At 46.5% G+C, this 17,726-nt stretch overlaps 1 protein-coding gene across 1 annotated transcript in view; it reads left to right on the top strand.

The window, feature by feature from the left end:
* LOC136627320 (zinc finger protein 850-like) overlaps positions 1-17,726 on the top strand; it is a 580,493-nt gene that overhangs the window by 11,610 nt on the left and 551,157 nt on the right. The gene's annotated exons all lie outside the window — the stretch shown is intronic.

The raw sequence follows: 17,726 nt of genomic DNA, 5'->3' as shown, positions 1-17,726 counted from the left end.
GCAAAGTCAGTGTATAATCAGAAGGCCTACAGATCAGCAATACTCAATTACTAATAGCTGACATGTAAGCATTCCGGTCATACAGTGACGCTAGTCAGCGACTACATGGCGGACGGCTGCTGTATCAAGCGTTAGCAAGAGAATGCGGCTGCAGAAGATCTCTGCTCCACCAGCCCTACTGCTACAGTATCAGGCGGCGGCGGTGCAGGGCTGGAGAGGTGCCTTGGCTCATGCTGCCCCCGAACCCCAAACTATCCCCACCAGCCCCTCCTCCACTTTGCATTTACTGCTTGCAGGCCCGGAGGAGGAGGGATCCGGCATCACCGGTAAGAGGTTGTGGCTACAGAGTGCAGCATGCCTTCATTGTGCTGCTATGTGTCAAACGACGGTGCTGGATAATGGGAAAGGAGAACGGAGAGGGACTGTTAGATACTAAGGTCAGGACCTGAGAATGGGATGGTGAGGCAATGGAAAGAAAAAATGAATTTTGTGAAAGTATGGATGTAAAAAGTGTGGCACTGGTGATAATAATGCTTGGTAGGATATTGGTATGGTATTTAGGAGGTGTATGGAATGAATTATGATGTGGTGTTATGATTAGAGATGAGCAAGCACCAAAATGCTCTGGTGCTCGTTACTCAAGTCAAACTTTTTCGTAATGCTCAAGAGCTCGTTTCAAATAACGAACCACATTGAAGTCAATGGGACTCTCGAACATTTTTGAAGGTGACCCATGCTCCTCATGGGGAAGGTTGTGCGAATCGCCTGAAAACATCAGAAAGTGATAGAAACAGAAAAGCATAGGGAACAGCAGGGGCAGCATGTATGGATGCATCTTAGGCTCTCAGGTCACACTATTAAGCCAAATTGTGGGCAAGAGCCTGGCGGTCAACCCCCTAACAATTTAGTTGGGACAGACCATAATCAGCAAGGCACACATGCTGGCACACCTTAGCTAAGCACCACACTAGGTGCAACGAAGGCCAATCACTGCCTGCGGGTGACACCACTGCCTCTTCTCCTGTGTTACATTCTGGCATTGCTGTCCACTCCCCACCAAGACGCAGGCACGAGGATGCGTCCACAGCGTACTGAAAATTTTTCCCAGCGCTGCATCCATCTGTCCACATCCCAGACAGGGTAAGGTGCACCCCTTCGCGTACTTCGCCGACGGGAGCTTCACGACGCCGTAGGACGGTCCAACGCCGCCCCTGCACAGAGCGGCATATGAAAGAGGAGCGGCCCTTTCCTCTCGTCCTGGGGGTTCAGGTCCACCCGCCTTTGTCCAGGAGTACTGGCGGAGAGCTAGTGGTCTTGACCTATTTTCTCAAAGTGCCAAGAAGGAGTGGGGATGCGCACACTGGAGTCAATGCACCGTAGCCGCCCTTCTGACGACTTTCTTTGGGACACAGCCACGGAGTCCCTGGGTCCCCACTCTGCCGATCTGCCCGCGGTAGCTGGCGGGTGGCCGTCCGATGTGGGCACCTCCTCCAAGCGTCTGCCAGTTGAGGAAGTGGTGCAAATAGAAAAAATTATATATCTCCACGAGGGGCTTGTTAACCAGTGCCCCGGGGAAGGACAACATGAACCGTGAAGAAATTAGTGGCCAAAGATGGTTACCGCGCTGGGATACGTTTCCGTACGCCGGGTGACCCTTTTAAAGTTGTGCTCTATAGCTGACAAATCGCAGACAAATTAATGTATAATTGTAAGTGCTATCTCATGCCACCTCCGTCGCAGCATTTCATTAGCCACAACAAACGCCAGCATAGTGGGGACTCAGAGGCCAGTACTTCTACATTGTTTATGAAGAAAGCAACCCATTTTAAAAAGAATTTTTTTTTTACCAACATTGCAGGTGAGAACCTGAAAGATCTGTGGAGCGAGAGTGCAGGGTAATTGTTTACCAGGAGTATAGGTGAACCCCTGAAACATTAGTTTACCAAGAGTATAGGCAAACCCCTGAAACATTTGTTGAGCAAGAGTATAGGCGAACCCCTGAAACATTTGTTGAGCAAGAGTATAGGTGAACCCCTGAATGATTTGTGTACCAAGACTATAGGCAAAGCCCTGAAACATGTCCCAAGACTATAGTCGAACCCCTAAAACATGTGGACCAAGACTATAGGCGAACCCCTGAAACATGTACCAAGACTATAGGCGAACCCCTGAAACAATTGCTTTACCAAGAGTATAGGCGAACCCCTGAAACATTTGTGTACCAAGAGTATAGGCGAACCCCAGAAACAATTGCTTTACCAAGAGTATAGGCGAACCCCTGAAACATCTGTGTACCAAGCGTATAGGCGAACCCCGGAAAAATTTGTGTACCAAGAGTATAGGTGTACCTCTGAAAAAGTTGTTTACCCAGAGTGCAGGTGAAACCCTGAAAATTTTTTTTAAAATAGAGTTCATACTTGCTTAATTTGCTAACTGAGCCTGTAGGCAGCCCTCCGTAAAAAAATAGTTTTTACAGAGCATGCTGACATGCTGGTTTAGCAGGAGGAGGAAGAAAATCAGAAAAGGATAGTTCAAGCTACTTCTTCCCTTTTTTGGAGGAATAGAGGGTGCATGGTTCTCCAGTTCCAGCTTAAAGATACTTTATATTATGCTGCTTTCCACTGGTGGAGAAGAAAGGTCAGGGGAAATCCAGGCTTTGTTCATCCTAATGAGTGTAGACCTGTCGGTGCTGTCAGTTGACAGGCGGCTACGCTTATCCGTGATAATTCCCATGGGTACACTCTGCAGTGTGGGCAGCTTAACATGGAGTCAGCCATGTGTGCCATGTGAGTCCAGTATGCAACACATCGCTTTCTTCAGTAGGAGGATGACTCTCAGTCTCCTTCTCCTCCTTCTCTTCAGCCCATACACGCTGAACAGATGTGAAGGAAGTAGCATGGGTACCCTCTGCAGTGTGGGCAGCAATCTCTTCCCACTTCTCCTCCTCCAATACGTGCTGAGAAACAGATATGCGGGTGGTCTGGCTAGACCACCCTCATATCACCCGATTGAACATGTGCGCCAGGCATGGCACATATGTTAGTCTGCCAAGCTGCACAGCCACCACAAGGTTACGGCCATTATCACACACGACCATGCCTGGTTGGAGGTTCAACGGCAAAAGCCACAGATCTGTCTGCTAGGTCAAACCCTGTAACAGCTCTTGGGAGGTGTGCCTCTTGTCACCAAGCTGAGTAGTTTCAGCACGGCCTGTTGACGCTTCCCCATAGCAGTGCTGCAGCGCCTCGAGCTACCGACCGAAGGAGACGTGCTCACAGATGGTGAAGACGGGTCAGATGGAGAGGTGGAGGAGGAGGAGCAGAGGGGGTATGGAGGAGGTGGCAAAATAAGCCAGAGAAACCATGACCGAGGTAGGACCCGCAATCTTCGGTGTGGGTAGCACGTGAGCGGACCCATCGTCAGACTCGGTCCCAGCCCCCACCAGGTTAACCCAATGTGCCGTCAGGGAGATGTTATGTCTCAGCCCGCCAGCACTTGTCCATGTGTTGGTGGTTAAGTGGTCCTTCCCAGTAACCGCGTTGGTGAGGACACGGTTTATATTCCGTGACAAATGCTGGTGTAGGGCCGGGACGGCGCAGCGGGAAAAATATTGGTAACTGGGGACCGAGTAGCGAGGGACGGCCGCCACCATGAGGTTGCGGAAAGCCTCCGTTTCTACCAGCCTATATGGCAGCATCTCCAGGATCAGTAGTTTGTAGATATACACATTTAGCGATTGTGCATGCGGGTGGGTGGCCGCATATTTCCGCTTGCGCTCTAATGCTTGGGTTATGGACATATGGACAGCTGAACGCTGCGAAGGAACACATTAGTGGAGGCAGCGGAGGACCGTGGAGGTGAAGGGGTGGGTGCAGGCCGGGAGATGCTCTTGCCTGCGTTCTGGGAGGGGGATTGCATCTCTGTGGCAGGATGTAACATAGTGGAAGAGGCCTACAGTGTGACCCGCAGGCGGTGAATGGCCTTCATTCCACCTCATCGGGTGCTTAGCCATTATATGCCTGCGCATGCTGGTGGTGGTCAGGCTGGTAGTGGTGGCTCCCCTGCTGATCTTGGTGCAGCACAGGTTGCCCACCACTGTTCGTCGGTTGTCCGCGCTCTCATTGAAAAAGCTCCAGACCTTCGAACACCTAGCCCTCTGCACGGGAGCTTGCCACGAGGAGGTGTTGTGGGGAACAGTTGGGGGATTACTTGCTGTGGCCCTGCTTCTCCCTCTGGCCGCCCCACTGCCTCTTCCAACCTGTTTTGGTGCTGCACTTGCCTCCCCCTCTGAAGCGCTGTCTTCAGTAGGCTTTCCAACTCAGGTGGGGTCAGTCACTTCATCATCCACAAGCTCTTCCTCTGAATCCTCAGTCTGCTCCTTCCTCAGATTTACTGCCCTAACAACAACCTCACTGACAGACAACTGTGTCTCATCATCATCATCCACAAATAGCTCTTGAGACACTACTTGGGAGTCCCCACCCTCATCATCCTGAGTCTGTGAAGGGTCCAAATTTTGGGCATCGGTCACGACAAACTTCTCAGGTGGCTGATGAACCATCTTTTCCGACTCAGGGCAGGGACCCGAGAACAGTTCCTGGGAGTATGCCTGTTCTGAATCTCTCCTTTTCCCAGAGTAACCAGGTTGGGAGGAAGGAGGATCAGCCTGAGGATTTAGAGATCCAGTCCCTTGGCTAGCGTGAGTGGACTGCATGTAACTAACTGGGTGTTATTACTGGACGCGTTATCCGTTATTTACGTCATGACCTGATCGCACTGTTGTGCTTTTAATAATGATCTACCACGCGGACCTGCAAAATGTTAAATGAAGCATAGATGCGCTCTACTAATCCTTCAGCAGCAGGCACTGTTTCACCCCACCCGGGACCTCGGCCTCTGCCCACACCCTCATTCGAACGCTCACATCCTTGACCTCGCCCCCTAGCCGTAGTCTTTATCATATTGTACAATGCACTTGGTCAAAATGCAACTCAAACTGCGAGTTATTTTTCGTACACGTATAGACCAAAATATACACCGTAAACGGTAATAGCATGCTGTTGTTAGATAGCGTGGATTGACAGGACGCACACAGGGGTATATAGCGTATGCTTAAAGCCCCCCAAAAAATAAAAAAATGATAGGAGTTTTGTTACTTCCTATCTACTCTCTGTACACCACTAGCAGTATACTGGATAAAACCGGTAACAGTATGCAGTATACAACTGGGATGCTTGAGAATACTTTGTGCGCACTGCTGCTCCCAGCCAGCCAAACTGCTGATGCACACAATGAGAGGAGTTGTACTCCTAGAAAGGACTGTTGGGTTCTTGGAGCAAGGATCCCTGCCTAATCACAACCTCTACCCTACGCTATCGTTTTCCCTGAATTCCAGCAGGTCTGTCCCTCAGCTAATGCAGCATGCGTGTTAGGCGAGCCTCAGGTGACCTCCCACACCTATCCTATCTAAATCAGTATATAGATAGTCCCATGACAGGCTATCCAATGCCTATTCTATATCGAGTGCTAGAAGAAGCAGTGGTGAATTTTGGGATTGTGCGATGTGGACAAGGTTCAGAATTATTCTAACATTATCAGGGGCTTGTCGTGCAGGTATAAAACCCACCATGGTCCTTGTGGATCACGGAGGGAAGATATTTATTCATCCAGTTGGCAAAAATACTAGTAAAATTTTATAATCCAGGTTTTAGAGGGAAATGGGGTGGTTATTCTTTGGGGTGGTGTGGTCCTTATTGGGTTTAGGAATTACTATTATATGAGCATCTAAGAACTCCTCAGGTATATGTTTTCCTAATAATAGGTCATTGTACAGATGAACCAGGGGGTCGATAAGGGACTCTGCAAACTTTTTATAGTAGAGGGCAGTCAGCCCATCAGGCCTTGGGGCTTTGCCTAGCTTTAGGTTTTTTTTATGGTTTCTTCTACCTCCTCCACCCCAATGGTTTGGATTAAATCAATTGTTGATTTGGGTCTAGTTGCGGTAGGGAGATCTCGTCCAAGAAGGACTGTGATGCTAGTGGGTGCCTCTGTGGTTTATATTTATAGACGGAGCTATAGAAATCTCGAAATGTCTGTGCAATTGTGTGGGTATTTGAGGTGTAGTTCCCATTGTTGGATCGGATAGAGTAAACTGTGAGTCTCTCTCTTTGCCTAAGCTTTGTGGCTAACAGCTTATCGGGTTTATTAGCCAGTCAGTAGTAACAGGCTTTCGTCCACTGGAGGGCCCTCTCGGCCTGGGATGTGTAGAGGAGATTCAACTAAAGCTTAACATCTCTTATTTCTTTAATCTGGGCTAAGCTGGAGAGCTGTTGGTTCGCTCGCTCCAGGATGCCCAACCGCGCTCCAGGTTTACTATGTTCCCAGCTCTCTCTAGCTTAATGTGTGACGCGATATTAATGATCTGTCCCCTCATGTATTCTTTATGTGCTAACCAGACCCAAACCGGTTGTGAGTTGGGGATGACATTCGTATCTAAGTAGGTTTTGAGTTGGTCATTAATTTAGGAATAAGACACTGGATTTTTTAAAAGAGGTTCATTAAGTCTCCATCTTGCAGAGTGTGAGTGTGTGAAAGTTGATCCAGGAAGTGCAATATAACTATATCATGGTCTGACCAGACACATGGGATATTTCTGGCCTGAACCAGTGCCGGCAGAATCAAAGGGGATACGAGGATCTAATCTATGCGTGAGTAAGGCTTGGGCAGAGAGAAGGTGTAATTCCTTCTTGCTCCATGATACTCCCTCCACACATCCGCTATTGCCAAATCCACCAGTGCGGCCCTCAATGAGACTCGCTGAGCTGGACTTAGTCTATCAAGACCCGAGTAAGAACAATCCATAGAGAGGGACCGCACCATATTGAAATCTCCTATCCAATAAATGTGAGTATCTGGAATGTTTCAGAGTTTATTGGCTGCCATGGAAAAGAGTTTATGTGAATTTGTGGTAGGAGCGTAGGAGTTAACTATTGTTACTTTATTATCATAGAGAGAGCCCTGCAGAATAAGGAATCTGCCCTGTGGATCAGCTTCCATATGGGTGACGATCAGGAGGAGAAAGTTATAATGAGGATAGTAACCCTCTGGTGTTTCTTAGGGGCTGTTGAGAAATATATTTTAGAGTACTGGGGGTGAGGAGGAGAAGTGAGTCTCCTGTAGGCAAATAATGTCTGGTTTAAATTTCAAATATTGGGCCAGAGCTTTGCGTCTTTTTAGAGGCACATTAAACCCCTTAACTTTATGAGATAGGATAACTACCATTTTGCTGATTGTTTATTATTATATCTCAGTTCTTGGATGAGAGTCTCCATGGTTTCTACCCATTCGAGGCCTAGAAGGCCCTGATCTAGGAATTACAGCCCTTCCACAGGGAGCTTGTCTAGAAGATCCTACATATCGGAGGAGATAGACATAGTGCTTACATGTGGATGTTACCTTAGATAAAAACACATAGCTGGGAAAACTTACAACTAACAGAAACATAGCCACAATGTATTGGGCTTGTAAACGCAGAGTGGTCCAGACGTCAGGCGCGTTCCCCATAATATGTGAGACACCCACCACGTCCAGGGACGTTTCAGAATAGCACTTGAACAGCTAATCGCCCAGGGTGGCCCCCAGTGATAAGGAATGTCTTGAAATGTCTCTTGGGGGGTCAGAGAGATGCTTTGTAAAGACTAGTAGATGAATAAAGTCCAAAATTACAGCCCCCTCCATGTAATTCCCCACCCCAGGTGATGCTGTGTTACATATGGAAGAGTACCGTATAGTCCCGTAGTTGAATGGAGCTCCACATCACTGGGAGGGCCGATCTTGGCATGGAGATACAGTCATTGACCAGGTTCTCATTGGCCGCTGGCCTCTGGGTGTCACGACATTCGGAGAATCGAGGGGAATTCTTTCTTCCACCAAAGCACATCTTCCTTCTTCCAGGATTCAGAAATAATATATTTGCTGGAAGATCTTCACGTTCAATGTGAAGGGGAAGTTCCATCTATAATGGATATTCGCTCTTTGTAAAACTTGAGTGAGAGGTCTCAGACTTCTTCTTTTAGCCAGAGTGATTGGGGCAATATCCGCATAGATCTGGACAGACCTCGGAAGCCCCAGGAGCACGGTCAGATTTTTTGCAGCTGCTGGTATCTGGTCGCTCATCGCGCCATAATGGAGTTTGAGGACAATGTCTCTTGGCAGATTTGGGTTGTTAAGTGTGGCCAGGGCACGGTGGATACGGATGATACGTAAGCTTTCTTAAAGGGGTTCTGACATGAAAAAAAAAAAATTGTACTCACCTTGCCTGGCCTGGCCCGATCGCCAGGCATGTCCCCTCCAGCCGGCATCTTCTTCTGTGCCTTTAAAGCAGAGCAGGAGCGATCAAAAAGACCGCTTCCTGCTCTGGTCCATCCGTCAGGCACTTCCGAGGTCAACGGACGGACCGCCACAGCAAGCACGTCACAAGCAGTGCTTGCTGTGGGCGGCCCGTCCGTCCTGGCTGAACTCCAGAGTGCTGAGCATGCGCAGTGGAGACGCGGCCCGTCCTGACTCCTGTCAGAGGGCACCTCTCCACTGCGCATGCGCGCGATCCCGGAGCGGCGCGGCTGCTGGAGGAAGAAGACTGCCTGCCGGGAGGCATACTAGCACTTTCTGCTTAGGTTAAGCAGCGCTGCTGATTAGAGCCACCTGATTGGCTCTTCGGCACCACGTGACTGCACAGCGTGCACCAATCAGGTGGCTCTAGTCAGGCTGCTTAACCTAAGCAGAAAGTGCTAATATGCTGCCGGGAGATGACCCCCCGATGTCAACAACAACAGGAGAACAGGTAAGTATAAGATTTTTATGCTTTAGCAGCCATTAACCCATGGGTTCCCTGGGTCCATTAGGCAGACCAGGGAACAATGGCTGCTAAAGCATAAAAACATTATTCGTGTCTGAACCCCTTTAAGAGACTTGTGTTAGCAGCGCAGAGAACAAATTAGTTGCAACTTCATGGATGTTAGTGATAGCCTCTGGCATACCTCTGATTCGGATATTGGCCCGTCTACTTCAGTCTTCCAGATCCTCACATTTCAATTCTAAAGCTTCTATCCGCTCAGAGTAATCTTCACCCCAGCTCGTTCCTCATCCAGGGCATCTACTATGTCAACTGTCTTGTGTTTCAGATCCGTAGTACGTTGTCCTAGATCATGTATCTGGCCGTTGATATCGCATAGTGTAGATGGTAATTCTGCTTTAAAGAGATGTTGAATACGAAGAAAAAGCGCTGTAACTAGAGATGAGCGAGTATACTCGCTAAGGGCAATTGCTCGAGCGAGCATTGCCCTTAGCGAGTATCTCCCCGCTCGAGAGAAAAGGTTCGGGTGCAGGCGCGGGGGAGCTGTGAGTTGCGGCAGTCAGCGGGGGGGGGGGGAAGGGGGGCGGGGGGGGGGGGGAAAGAGAGATCTCCCCTCCGTTCCTCCCCGCTCTCCCCCGCAGCTCCCTGCTCGCTGCCGGCACCCAAACCTTGTCTCTCGAGCGGACAGGTACTCGCTAAGTGCAATGCTCGCTTGAGCAATTGCCCTTAGCGAGTATGCTCGCTCATCACTAGCCGTAACGGAGTCTTCTGATGTTGATAGTGGGAGGACAGATAGGTCTCCTAGCGGTGGAGATGTTGGGTTGTCCATATGTGGAGTCTGAACCTGTGACCTCTCCAGTTCGGATGGGCTGGGTCGGGGGCTTGAGAATAGTTCTGGGAGTATGCTCTGGGATGTAAAAGGTCATGATTTATTCTGTTTGCTGTTTTTCTTTGTCTTAATGACAGACTTCAATCCGGCTCTCAATGAAATATCCAGGATGGGGGTGGAGCACAGGTCACGAGTGAAGAAGAAACATCGTGCCCGTGTATGTGGCCTTCCAGCTTAGTGGGGGTCCTAGTGGGTCTGCTGCATATAACTAGAAATAGGAAATTGAATTGGCCAGCAGTACGGGGGCCTGAGCAGATTCCGCTGGTTGTGGTTCTTTGCAAAAATCGCTGTGCATGAACTGTAGAATATATATGTACTATCAGAGCCTGCCACTAGGTGGCGGCAGCATCCCGGTAGAAAGGATTTGTGAATGCAGTATCGAGATCTGCCACTAGATGTCATCAGTGCTATGGGGAGATGTTGAATGGAGATGCAGTTTCATGTTTCGCCACTAGATGATAGCAGTATCTTGGAAGGAGATATTGTGATGTGTCTGACAGTCCCCTTGGTCTGGAGCAGGGGACGGGCTGACTGCTTCTGAGGTCAGTTTTTGACCTGCCTCCTTTTTCTTTCCCCCCTTTCCTTCTCTTCAGCTCTTTTCTCCCTATCCTTTTGCTTTATTTCTGTGTTGGGCTTAGGTGGGAGCGGTGGGGAATCGGCAACACTCACCCCCTCAGGCATGGTGATCGAACACTGCAGCTGAGCTCCACCTGTGCTGTGCTGCCCTCTGCTGGTGTGTCTGAGCTTGCCGTTTGTCCGGTGGGCTCACAGGACAAGCCGTGGACACGGCCTCTAGGCTGGTTGACTGGGCAGCAAAAACCCAGGCTGCGGCTTCAGACCCGTCACTAGGCTCCAAGTCCCCTCCGGCCCCCGATCTTCAGGGGAGTGATTGAATTAGGCCTGATGTATCTTCCCATTCAGCTGGAGTATAAACTATATATGGATGACCTGTGATACAGTAATAGGTGATAACACATGATGGGCATTTACGGCACGGACATGAAACACACCTATGTGAGCGGGAACTACTATTCATTATATGATGTCTATACTGATGAGGGAGAAATGGTTTTCCAGCTCCGGTACTAAGGGTCCTTTTACACTGACCAACTCTAGATCTGATGTAACCAGCGCTGATCGGTAGGCAGGTCAGTCGCTGCTGAGTTACTTTTAGTTTTACACTGGCCAAGAATCGCTGCTATGGGAACTAATGATCTTTAGTATGATGGCTGATGCACATAGGCCGGCTGGTCATCTCCTCGGTAATATGGAGGGAGGTAAAGCTGAAAAGCGAGTGTCAATAGTATGTCCGCTCAGGGATGTCTGGGCCATGTAAAAGAGATTTAAGGAACCATTAATTCCTATTAGACTCATCAAGCTGCTGTGTGCTAACACAATACTGAAGATGGAGGCAAAGACCCCGATAACAGAATCCAGAATGTGGAGACATAGACCCAAAGAACAGAGGATTCTTTAGAGGATGTAAGTCTAGTGCTGGAGTGTCAGGGATGTCGCTCACCAGAGACTTGGCAGGAAGACACCGAGGTGCTGATCATCATGAAGATCCCACTCAGACAGCCACTGTTTCCCATCTGACTTCTATCCATCTATTTCATAGACCGCACTTAGATCCTTTATAGCCAATTAGACTATTAACATGAATGTGTTTTTTATATGGTTCACAGCATGTCCTATTCTGGTTTGATTCACGGACCAGAATCAGACATGCAATGTCTACTGCCTGCCAGCATGGGGCAGCACACAGTCCGTATGTGCCCATGTGATGTCCAATGCGAGTTCTCAGCACAACTCTCACTCAGCCATCTGAATATGGCCGACCAGATAAATCATATTTCCGGTGTCACATCTTATCTCTCAGCTGTGAGTGAATGCGGTTTCTTAGAATCCCACTCCCTTACATTGTACTGTAGATTATACAATCCCGCAGTGTGTGATCTCACCGTAATACTCTTCCAGTTGCCATAAATGGGCACAATTGGGAAACAGATTCCGAGTAGTTTCATCCTAATATAACGTCTGGGCCGATTATAAGGGGGTTGGAGATAAAGTAACGGCTTACAGATGTGCTCTCTAATGGCTCCAAAGAGTTAGTTCAGAATCAGGAAGAGTCTAATGGCCGGACCGCCATCAGGGCAGGATAAATGGTTACAGAGGCCCCCGCTGACCGCTGGCTGCTGCCTGCCTGTCAATAAAGATATCAATATGTCCTGAACCAAGTCAGTGATCGCCAAGTCAGTGATTACACATGACTGCTGCATTAGAAGATTCTGCTGCCGACACCCCGTCAATTGATTTCAGGGAAGGGCTTTAAATATAAGCCCTTCCCTAAAGATCCGAATCAAGTGTGACCGCTGCGGTAGAGAATTGAAGAATTCCTCTGCTGCATCTGTCACAGATGTGGACGATGTAGCAGCGGAGAATTATTTTTACTAGAGGGATGAAGGAAAAATCTGCCGCATGCGGCAGATGTGTTCTTCATCCTTGTGGGGGTCACGGCAGCCGCAGATAGGTAGGTATATTTCTTATTTTTTTACACTAAAGGTTTTCTTTTTCAGGGAGGGGCTTATGTGTAAAGCCCTTCCCTGAAAAAGAATGCAGGGGTGCCGGCAGCAGTCACAGCTCCACTGAAAACAATGCACGGACCTGCATTCACGCGTGTTTTTGCACGTACATAGTCACGCACTGATGTGCGCACAAAAACACGCTCGTGTGAAGCAACCCGCAGGGTGGAAACACTCGGTGCAGTTGGCCACACAAAAAACTGGCATAATTACATGGCGACTGGCTGCAGTCGGTGGGCACGGTCTGGTTGTGTGTGACCAGCCACAATGTGTCCTTTCATCCATGTTTATTTTTTTAACAGGAAACAGAGCCCCAGAACCAACCTTAATACATAAATACAATACCAGAACCAAGGTCATAACATAATTACAACACCAAAACCAAGCTTGGTGATGTACATACATACAATACCAGAACCAAGCTTGGTACGTAAATACAGCAGCTGAGCCAAGCTGTGTACATGTAAACAGAACCAGGAACTGTATTTCCCCTTTATGACCAGTTTCAGACGAGCGCATTAAGGGCACAGTTTACAGATGTATCGCAGCCTGACTGCAGGTCTACAGACCCGAACTTGCGGCACGACAGGGAACTATGAAGTGTATAGGCTGCAGGAAGAAGCAGGGGCATACAAAGAACCCTTGGGGACCTAGAGCAAATCTCAGACCCCCCCCTCCCGGAATAAATTAAAAAGTATGTAATATATTATTTCCTTCCTGATTTCTTGCAGCCAAACTTACTTCTCCTCCCTCTTCCCATTAAGCTGCTGCTGCTGCAACCACTAGTTGACATTTCAGTGCCCCTCCCCCTCCCTTTACATCCAATAATATGCCCATTGTGGTCTTACTTTATGTAATATTGCCCCCTGCCACGGCCTCAATTAGTAATGTGACTCGCTCTAAGGCTTCAATCAATAATATGACCCCCACTCTGTGGCCTCAGTTAGTATTGTGACCTCCTATGCTCCCAATCAGTGGCATAACTAGAGTCTTATGGGACTCAGAATAAACTTTAAACACCAAAAGGTATAGGCTCCATCATCCTCCAATGTCCCCCAAACAGACCCCATGTTCCATTGCCCCATTATCCTCCGTTGTGCGCTCGCTCTCTCCGGCTCACAACGTGACCTCACTTCTTTTCCCCCCTGTGCGGTCAGTCAAACTACAGTGAACACTGGAGCCGTGGAGGGAGGTCACTCTGTCAGCCTATGAGAGAGCGGGACATGACAGTACCGTGAGTAAGACTGTCAGCACTAGTACTTGCAGGAGTCCCCGTACCTTTGAGAGCGGCGGCAAACATGGTGACCGTAAACCTTGGCCTGGAAGAACATGCCTCCCTGCCCCGTCCTGCCCCGGTCTGATGTGACAGCATATTGCATTATTGAATGCACTAAGCTGTTTTACAGATGAGCAGTTCTATATTTGCTGCACACCGTGTGTTACTGACATCCGGCTTCATGGGAGATTTCTTTATGGAAAAACAGAAACTGATGTTGGTGCAGAAATGGCCGAACTCCATCTGTATGGAATATACTATTCCTGTAGCTACCGAGGACAGGAGCCCGGGTCTTGTGGAGGACTCTGCAAATTACTCTTCATGATTATCAGATCCCCAGATCCCCTATATTGATGGAAACCAGAATTAGCTACTTTTAAGTCCCAATTCACATCTGTAGTTTTTGATGATTTGTTCTTCACTGACAATCACTTGGTCTTTAAGTGAGCTGCAAACCAAGTGACTTTGAAAGTTGAGCGATTCTCACTCAGTTTCTCTGTCAGGATCCGTGTTTACATGGGCAGACAGTTATCCATAATGGCTCTTCTCAGTGATAGCTCTAGCAGCTGTCAGCCTGTGTAAAAGCACCCATTGATGATGATTACCTTTTTCTACATGACTTGTTATTTGTATAGAAATGTTATAAAATATCAAGATCATTTTTAAAGTCTATAGTATTAAAGAATAATCGGCTTTATTCTTGGCAGATGACGGTACCTGGAGCTCAGAGGGACGTCTGATATCTGCAGATTGTAAAGCAGAGGATTGCGGTATCACACAAGATACATATGAAGAACCTGCCATTATCCCAGATATCTCCTCAGCCCTTCATAGCAAAGATCCATCATCGGATCCTCTTATACAGGTCCCATCTTCTGATTCATCACAGACTGATGAGCAGAATAGATGTCACAGGAGGGGAGAAGATCATGGAGCTAACACAGGGGAGAAGCCGGATTTATATTCAGAATGTGGGAAATGTTTTGCTCACAAAATACATTTCCTGCGACATCAAGAATTTCACACAGAAGGGAAGCCATTTTCTTGTTCAAAATGTGAGAAATGTTTTGCAGCGAAATCAGACCTTGTTAATCATCAGAGAACTCACACAGGAGAGAAGCCATTTTCATGTTCAAAATGTGAGAAATGTTTTGCAGCGAAATCAGCCCTTGATACACACCAGAAAAGTCACACAGGAGAGAAGCCATTTTCTTGTTCAGAATGTGGGAAATGTTTTACACAGAAATCAGGCCTTGTTACACATAAGAGAATTCACACAGGAGAGAAGCCATTTTCTTGTTCAGAATGTGGGAAATGTTTTGCAGCGAAATCAGTCCTTGTTACACACCAGCGAACTCATACTGGAGAGAAGCCGTTTGGATGTTCAGAATGTGGGAAATGTTTTATAGGAAAATCAGCCCTTGTTAAACATAAGAGAATTCACACAGGAGAAAAGCCATTTTCTTGTTCAGAATGTGGGAAATGTTTTACAATGAAAAAAGACCTTGTTACACATAAGAGAATTCACACAGGAGAAAAGCCATTTTCTTGTTCAGAATGTGGGAAATGTTTTACAATGAAAAAATACCTTGTTACACATAAGAGAATTCACACAGGAGAAAAGCCATTTTCTTGTTCAGAATGTGGGAAATGTTTTACACAGAAATCAGACCTTGTTAAACACCAGAAAATTCACACAGGAGAGAAGCCATTTTCTTGTTCAGAATGTGGGAAATGTTTTACAATGAAAAAAGACCTTGTTAAACACCAGCGAACTCATACTGGAGAGAAGCCGTTTGGATGTTCTGAATGCGGGAAATGTTTTACAGGAAAATCATATCTCTTGCAACATCAAATAATTCACACAGGAGAGAAGCCATTTTCTTGTTCAGAATGTGGGAAATGTTTTACAATGAAAAAAAACCTTGTTAAACACCAGCGAACTCATACTGGAGAGAAGACGTTTGGATGTTCAGAATGTGGGAAATATTTTGCAGCAAAATCATATCTCTTGCGACATCAAAGAATTCACACAGGAGAGAAGCCATTTTCTTGTTCAGAATGTGGGAAATGTTTTACAAGGAAATTATGTTTACTGCGACATCAAAAAACTCACATAGGAGGGAAGACATCTTTTTAAACCTGTTTTGTCAAACCATACAAAAAAAAGGTTAAAAAAAAAGTAGTCACATGTCATACAAAAAAAGGGAAGTAATTTAGAGCACTAAGTGATGAATAAGAAATGTATGTATTTACCGATGATGAGCTGTTAGTCAGAAACAAATTAGCATCCAGATAACCCACCTTTATATCAGCTGTGTACATAGAATATTTCACACTGATACATATAACTGCGTCTCTAAACTTGTTTCTAACTGTTGATAAAAGTTTACTTGTATAACTTACATGTTTGTATTTGGGCCGATCTTTCTTCTTCCTTTTAGATGATGTTTCCACCACTGAGCCCAGCAAGGGCGTCTCCCCTCCATCTCATCGCTATAGGGTCATATACTAGGAAGAGTCGCACACAGTAATATACAGCTGTGATCACATGGGAAAGGTTCTACAACTTCAGTGTAACATATCAGACTTTTTTTATACAGGACTATACAACTTGGGGCGCACAGCCCGATAAAGCAAATCCTCCACATGTTTCACACTCAGATGAGCTCTGAACACACCAGATTTCAGGAGAGCCAAGAGTATCATACATAAGTGACAACTTGGGAAATCTGCTGCGACATAATAGTCCATATTAGGGTGCAAACATTTACAAATCTGGTAGATACTGCCAACAGGAATGCATAAGATCTTACTTAGACTTCAGGCATAACAGAACCCGGGCACACATCTCCGTAATCCAGTAAGACTCATGTAGGAAAGGTTTTCTGTGCCAATCACCTCCCTGAGAGGAAGGATTAACCCCTTTAATGTGTCAGGAAACAGAGACATACTGCTAGATTCCAAGCATGCTTATGGTGACAACTTGCAGAAAATTAATATTTGTGGACTTACGGCGTTACTCTTTTCACCAAGAACATTTTTGAAACAACAGAATTACCTTGATTTTTCTTTATTGATTTAACTAAAACAGACAGTAATGATGCATTTCAGGGACACAGCCCCTTCCTCCCAAACAGTTGGGTAAGGTACAATAATTAAGATAGGAGAGTAAATAAAGTAAAAGAAATGGGAGAAAGGAAAAGAGATGCACAAAAAAGTACAAATTATCAGTGGAGAGTAAAAGTATCAAAGTATCGAACAGATTATGTGCTCGGGGGTTCGTGAAGAATCGCTGTATCTGTTAGTTTATATAGTTATTAGCTTACCCGTCGTGCGTTGCTGCGAAGACAGACAGACAGACATACATACATTCATTTTTATATATCTAGAAGCACAGGTGCAGGGGGATCAGTAGGCTTATTACTTGTTTTCACAGACTGAAATCCTTTAATATATTAAAACTTAACTTTTAATTCTCCTTATATAAAATAATATGCAAGAAAAGAGGGCCTTATAAGAGACAAAACAAAATTTCCGTAATAGTTTGTGTCCAGATGATTCATTAACCTTTATGCACTATCGTATGTATGAACAAAAGGTCCGTATAATCACACACAGAACCGAACACACTGTCAGCCTAAGATAAGTATCTTACAGTGAATGCTATCACTGGTGGACGATAGTCGTTATGGCCTGACCAGTGTCAATTCACTTGTCTTGGCTTCATTATACGGTAGTGCATACTAATTCTATAATCCTTGTTGCATGACCACAATAAATTTCAGCAAAAAAACTGATTTCCTATCCAGATTCTTAGATTTATACGATATTCAGCTCAACGCGTTTCTATCGCCTTCGCGATTCCTCAGGAGCCATCACTATATAGATAGAACTGGATATGTACAGGATCAGACAATCAAGTGTAAAATTTTACACGTTGAGTGTGTAAAGGCAGAATACAACTCCAACTCTTGACGTAATCGCCGTGAGTAATTGGGCATCTGCCAAGAGGAGAAATCTGCTCAGTAGAATAATGACCATCTGTTTAGACAAATAGATAAAAAGAAGGGGCTTTAAAGGCTTGCAGACGTTGGTTGATGAAAACGTCTACATGCCAATTGCCCA

The sequence above is a fragment of the Eleutherodactylus coqui genome, chromosome 5 (assembly GCF_035609145.1).
Source record: "Eleutherodactylus coqui strain aEleCoq1 chromosome 5, aEleCoq1.hap1, whole genome shotgun sequence".
NCBI lineage: Eukaryota > Metazoa > Chordata > Amphibia > Anura > Eleutherodactylidae > Eleutherodactylus > Eleutherodactylus coqui.
Note: the sequence above shows the minus strand (reverse complement) of the source record. Positions and strands in the feature narration are given on the sequence as shown.